We start from the raw sequence: 6,741 nt of genomic DNA, 5'->3' as shown, positions 1-6,741 counted from the left end.
GGGCGTGCCCCCTGCCAGCCAGGCGGCGGCCCTCGGCGCGATCACTTACTGCGGTCACTTCCAGCTTTGGAGGGCAGGGAGCTCCCCCAGAGCTGAGGAACGCCACTGCCTGGTACCGGGGGTCGCTGCAGAGTAATCCCCTCCGGTTTATGGACCTGCCTGGCCCCGGTGGGGGAAAGACGTCGCACCAGCAATAAGCGGTGCAGGCGGAGACAGGGTTTTCTCACGTAATCATAGGACGCTGCAGCTGCGAGTCTGCCCTGCGAATGCAGTTAGGTATCCCTGCTTGCAGATGTGCGGCTGTGTCGTTTGAAACGATGCTATCCAGGGAAGAAGGGGGAAAGCTGCAATTTCAGCTTTGGAAAAATTTGCATTGGGGTAAAACGAGCCAATTCCAAACATTGCCGTTATACCTGAGGTAAAGCGGGTGCAGCCATAGCGAGCGCAGCCTGCTCAGCTTGCAGTGGGCTATCAGCCATCTCCGGGGAATCTGCTGCCCAAGTTTCAAATATGCCATAAGAAAATGACTCCCTCATTCCTTTCATTGGAGCTTGGCCATTGCAAAGTCAAGACCCAGAAGCTGAGGGACTGGAGAGAGCGTTGGGAGGAGGGAGCCCAATCCAGGGCCCGTTCCAGGTTTAAGGCAGCCTGGCTATTAGTTGCCTGATTGCAGGCATTTTGGCTCCTTCTCTTGGAATAAGCTGGCTGAATTGAGCCTTAAGCCCATTTTGGGTTCAAAAATAGGCACTCAGGTTCTCACTCTGAAGACCTTTGACTCCCACCTGGGCCTCCGAAGAATCCAAATGTAGCGCGTCCAGGGAGTACAGCTGTTACTTCTTGTTAGTGAAAGTATTAGGAGTTGTGGTTTCTGAATTTAAGCAGTTACAGAGAGATCATTCATTCTTTCTTTCTCTTTTTTTTTTTTTGGGACAGGATGCTTTGATGAGGCCATTAAAGATTTCAGGAAGGTACTAGAGTTAAACCCCCAGTTTGAAGATGCTGCATTGAGTCTAAACCAGGCTATTCTTGATAAAGAAGAAAAACAAAAGCGGGGTTATTGAAAAAGCAGCTAGCGATGTGAAAACATTTTGCTAAACACTTATGTGATTTTTGTCATTGATGGATGAAATACAAGATCATTTACATCTGTTAGGACCTACTGAAGAAACCTCACTCTTGGGTAAATAAACTAAAAATGGATTATGATTGCAAAATAAACTATTTTTGGATATTGTTAGCATTGAGGAAAAGCAGAGTGTTAGATCTGTGTCAGAGGGGTGTACAGATTTTGTGCAGAAGTACTTCACAGAGATGTTGGAAGCTCAGTAACAGCAAATGAAGTCTGTAGTTCTCTTATTAAAACTGTGTTTCTGTACTCTTCTGCAAATTGTTTTAAACTGTCTTTTCATGGGGAAGAAAAAAATCAAACTATATAAAACATTCAAATACTTAGCATTGGAGCTCCTGAGAAGTACAGTGGTTGAATAGTGGTAGTGTTTGTCCACATTTAAATGTAAATTTGATTCAAGCTAAAAGTGCAATTGTTAATTGTAAGGTGTTGTCCTTGAGTTACCTTGTGGTAACTGATTTCACTTCAGAGTGCTTCTGTATTAAGAAACGCTTGATAAGATCTTTTTAGGTAGCACCACATCTGTCCCTTCCGGGAGGAATGTGGTGTAAGCATTTAGTCCATCATCAGTTCATTCGCTCCTAGAGGCAGTTTTACCTGGTGTGAACAGGTAGGAACAGGGCGTACCTGTGTTTTGTAATCCCATTGTAAGAGCATTGGACAGATTACCAATTGAATAAAATGAACACGTACTTTTTATCTCGTGATTGTCTGTAAAGAGCTTGTGGTAGAGAATGTAGTTGGGCTCTTTGCAGTAGGAATTGTGGCTTTCTCCTTTTCAGTGAAGAGGTCAGTTGCTTGAAAAAGATAATGTGAAATCTGTCTGCTTGAACTGGCTGTGGATGCCCAGGCAGCTTCATGTCTCGTGTGATGGGAGGGACCGGTGCTGAAATCTATAAATTATCTGTAAGAAGCACCCCTGCGTGTCCATAGCAATACAGGTTCTAATAAAAGAAATACTCTTGGATTGCTTGCATGAGCATTAGGACTTTTAGGACTTTTTTTTTTAATAAATTACTCTAATGACAGTTCTGCTTCTTACGGTGAGTTTCTCCGTGGATGATCCTGAAGCCCACCCAAGTGCAGAGCCCACTGAAGAGGGTGGGACCCTTCGGGGTCAGTCCTGAGAACAGACTCGAGCCCCTGACCATCTTCCCTAGCAACCTTACTGCGGTCACTTCCAGCTTTGGAGGGGAACTGCAACAGCCGCAGCGAGCAGATGGGGAGCGCGGGGCTGAGAAAATGCTGCGTTCACCCCTCGTGCTCCATGATGCTTGACTGCAGCAGCTTTGGAGTTAGGTAAATATGATGCATGATAGCAGGAGGTAGCCATTTACAGTTTGGCAAGCAGGCTGTGATGTCATGACAATGGCCAGTTTTTCCCCAAAGTTTAATTTTGGACTTCTCTGGATATGTTAAGCACATGCTTTGCTTCCATTTTTATATTTCGGTGCTCTGTCTCCAAAACAACATTGATAACTTAAGGACTTGGCACATTTCATGCCACCTATGTCTCGAAAATGGAGAAATCATTCTGACGCTTGGTTGATGGCAAGAATGTGAGCTAGAACTGAGCCTGCTCCCGACTTACCCTGCCAAGAACATTAAAAAGGCAGGATCAACAGCTGAGTATGACCTATGAAGTATTACTTTGGAGAGGAGAGACCGCAGATGCGGTTCTGCACAGAACGCCATTTAAATGGCAGGACACAGATAAAAGATTTACAGCAAACAAGTATTTTAGCAAACAAAGATGCTAGTAACGATATCCCTCCTCCTTCCCAGCTTGGGGTGTTGTGAATGTTACTCAATTACTTCTAATGCATTCATTGTTGGCACAGAGATATTTCACTGGACTGGCAGCAGTTTTATCACAGCTTCTCCACAGTATTTCCTTCTCCTGTAAAAAGATGAACTGTCGTCGTGCATTTCAGCATAATTTGGAATTCTTTCAAGGTAGTTTTGGCCAGTAGGGTTCTCATGCACATCTTCCCCTTTCACGTGCACATGAGTCACTTTCTTCTCTGGCTTTACATCACATGACTAATTGGGGTTTTCAGTCTGAAATGATTAAATAGTATTGTGTGGTGTTTTCACTCAGGCCTCTTGAAAGGGTATAAACCACTGTTACCGATACAAAAAAAAACTTGAAGAGAGGGATGTGTTTAGTAAGTCCCCTTGCTCTGCAAGGTTTCCTGTTTGTAATCCTTTAAGAATTAAAAATCTAATGGAGAGTAGTAAAATCCTTCTTATGTGGTGTTTCCACATGAAATTCAGACGGCCTCTCAGCTTGTAAAAGGAGCAGGGGTTGCGTGCTCTGGGCGCGTTGCAGTGCGGAGGTGTGGTGGCTTTACACCTTCAACGGGCTTCAGGGGTTCTCTGCTTGAACATTACCAACCTCTGCAGAGCGTCTGGGTCAATCTCGTCTGCCCGCTGCCTCGCCCTGCCAAGCGTTGGGTAGTCAGAGCCGTGGTGCTGCACCAGTAACTCCCAACAGGTGGTTGCTGCTCACACACATTGGCCGTCTCATTTCTCTGGCCAGAAATGTTTCAGACGTGAATAATTCACAGCCGCTTTCCCAAGGTTTCCTACCTATAAACCCACTCTCCAAAAGCTCTTGACTCTTTCCTTCATGCAGCCTTCACAGGCAGCCCCTCCATTTAGTTTGCTCCCTGTAGCTGGGATTAATTTGGCAACGAGTAGCAGTGTTCGCACCTGGTGGTTTACCTCTAAACTTACAAAAAATTCTTGATTTCCTCAATATGTTACAGAACTTTTGGTTTTTTGCTTCAGTATCTGGAACAACAGTCCCCAAGATCTTACTACAGAGAACGAGGCGAAGAACATCATCGTCACCCTATGCTTTTCCCTAGTACCCTGTTTGTCCTTCTGACGCGCAGGAGGACTTGTCACACTGCTTGTGGTGCAAGGCCTTTCCCTTGCCTTTGCAGAAAGGTAGGAAGAGGTGACAAAATCCCCGGTTAGCGAGGCACAGAGCACCACGAGAAGTGTTTCATACACATTTAGTGTGAGATGCAGCGTGGGGGAACCGGGAACACCATTCCGAAGAGAAGGCTGCGGCACACGGAGGGGAAAGGGCTAGGTCATCAAGTGGCCAGAACATGTTCCTCTTCCACGTGCTTTCCCTCCGAGCGGACAACAGAGGTAAGTCAGCACTAAACACCTGGAAATCTTTGGCTGTTACAACTGAGGACTGTACTGTGTGCTGTCCTGTTTAGTAGGTAACCTTGGCACAAAGTAAATGAGCAGTGGAAGGTGCACTGTTCAAATTCTGTGGGGAATGAACTCCGTTGTATCAATCAAGCTCAGCTATGCAGGTTGTGCTCTCCCCTGGCTGGCAGAAAGGGAAGGAGCAAAAACAATATTCAAAACTGGAGAGTGCCAGCAGAAGGGTAATACTCCATATTCTTTTGTGTTGGCAGGTTATTGTCGGTCTGCCTTTTAATAGAGGCAGAGGCTGGGTCAGTAGGACAGGTTCAACCTCAGCCTGTGGCTTTCATGCATGATGGCTGGTTGCTTTTTTTTTTTTAAAAAACGTTTGCTGTGAGATCCGGTCAAGGTGGAGGCACACCTAGCAGCACGTGGTGGTCATTTGAGTTGAACTCTAGTCTGCTTCCAAAGATTTAACTGCTTCCAAGATTTTCCGCGTAGGATCCCTGTAGTTCATGAGCAGGGAGGGACTGGATACAGTCCACAGCATCGCCTCCTACACTCCATGGCGACCAGGTTTTTCATCATTTGTGTCTTTGTGTTGTACAGTAAACATGTGAATTGGACCTGAAGGATATCTTTGTCTCCTAGCAAGGAACAGCTAGTCCAACCCTGTCATAGACATCACAGCAGTAGGTTTCAACCCAACTCCTACTGCTGTGGAAAAGGCTGATCCAAAGTTCAGTGTTTTCCAGGCTTGTATGCGGACTCCTGTGTGCCTGGATCTGTGCATTTAACACCTCTCTCGCACCTTCCCAATTCCTTTTCTCTGCATTGGTTGAATAATGAAGGCTTGTTCAACTACAGTGGTATGACCAGAGTGGTTCCTGAAAGCCTAAACCAAGGAAGAGTTTAAGCTCATAGGCCTGAAAACTGCAATCTAGGACATGAGTGAGGTGCTGAAGTTCCATCTGCAACACCCGAGAGGAGGGGGTGATCCCAGGAGAGCCTGGCTGCAGAGCAATACGCCATGCACCAGCACGGCTCAATCGCAGCTTGGAAAAGACACCCTCAGAGCTAAAGAATGAATGCCGAACCCTGACGGGCTTGTGTGACTCAGTGTAAAAAACAGCTTCTGCCACCAACAGCAACCAAGGTAGGAGGAGGAAACCAAGGATGTGGAGTTTCTCTGGCTTGTCTGTGAGAATGTGGGAACCCGAAATGCCTGTTGGAACGGGCATGCAGGTCTGTCTCGCTTTCTCCCTCCCAACGTATCTGGAACAGAAAGGTCTCCCCATCTGCCTATTGGTGGGTGGACAGGTATGGAATGCTGCTGGACCCCTTCCTGGCCTTCCGGGGCAACAGGGAAAGCTCTGGGATATCCCACTTGCTGCAGACAAGTTTACCTGAATGTACTGTGCAAGACGGCAGGGCGAGAGAACCTTAGTGACCCAACGCCAGACCTGATGCTCATCTGCGTGGAACTAGGGAGTGACCCATGAGCACTGGGAACAGAAGAGCTGGCATCAGTCATTATTATTTAACCTTCATCCCAGTTTACAAATTTCGAAAGGACTGTTTTTTAAATTAGCAGAAAGTTGACCTAAGCTGATGGGTTTCTTACTGTTAACATTAAAAAGGGGAGTGTGCTCTCTTGGAAAACGTGTGAGAGCAGTAAGCTTGCTCGCCTCTGCAGTGTTAGCTGCGGACAGCAGAGTGCACTGCTCATACAGCAGAGAGGAAGGCATCTCCCAGGCTGCTGCTGAAGGGGCTCTGGGGATCCCAGTGCCCTCCGATGCCTTTTTACAAAACGTCATCCTTCGGCAGACAGAGCTGTAAGACTGCATTTATTCAGCAGTCACCGTGAGCACGACTGCAGCCTTCGGGAAGCGCGCCATGTATGCGCGCTAACCGGCGTGCGTAGCCAGCCAGGCTGTGACGATGGGGGCTGCAGGAGCTGTGCAAGCCCACGGGAGGCTGCACGTGTGCGCGCTGTTAGCCCGTGTCGGCACCGGTGCAATTGCCCCCCTCTTCACTGCCGTGGAACGCCTGCTCGTGCTGCAGGCACACCTTCGGTGACAGCGAAGGCACATGCGGAGGGTGGTGGCAGGTGCTCACCTGTCTGGTTTGTCCTTGAGCTCTAGGAAAAAAATATGTTTTCTGTGGGCACAGAAAAAAAACCAAAACAGGTAAGTTGTCCTTTTTACTCACATTAGAGCATCCATCTTCTATTTTGTAGAGTTAGACTTTTTCATACAGGGGCAGATGAGAAGAAAGTGAGGAACCAACAGGTTTCCAAGATACTCAGGTCAATGCAATGTTATAGACAAAAATCTGCATTAATGGGGAAAAAAAAGCGTGCCGTTGTGTTGCAGGGGGAAGAGGCCCAAAGCAGCAGATTGCTTGGCTCTCTGAAGCCAGCGCTGCTACACCAGATGGTT

This window comes from Egretta garzetta, unplaced genomic scaffold (genome assembly GCF_000687185.1).
Source record: "Egretta garzetta isolate BGI_Z169 unplaced genomic scaffold, ASM68718v1 scaffold847, whole genome shotgun sequence".
Classification (NCBI taxonomy): Eukaryota; Metazoa; Chordata; class Aves; order Pelecaniformes; family Ardeidae; genus Egretta; species Egretta garzetta.
The sequence above is the reverse complement of the archived record's forward strand: the minus strand, read 5'-3'. Positions refer to the sequence as shown.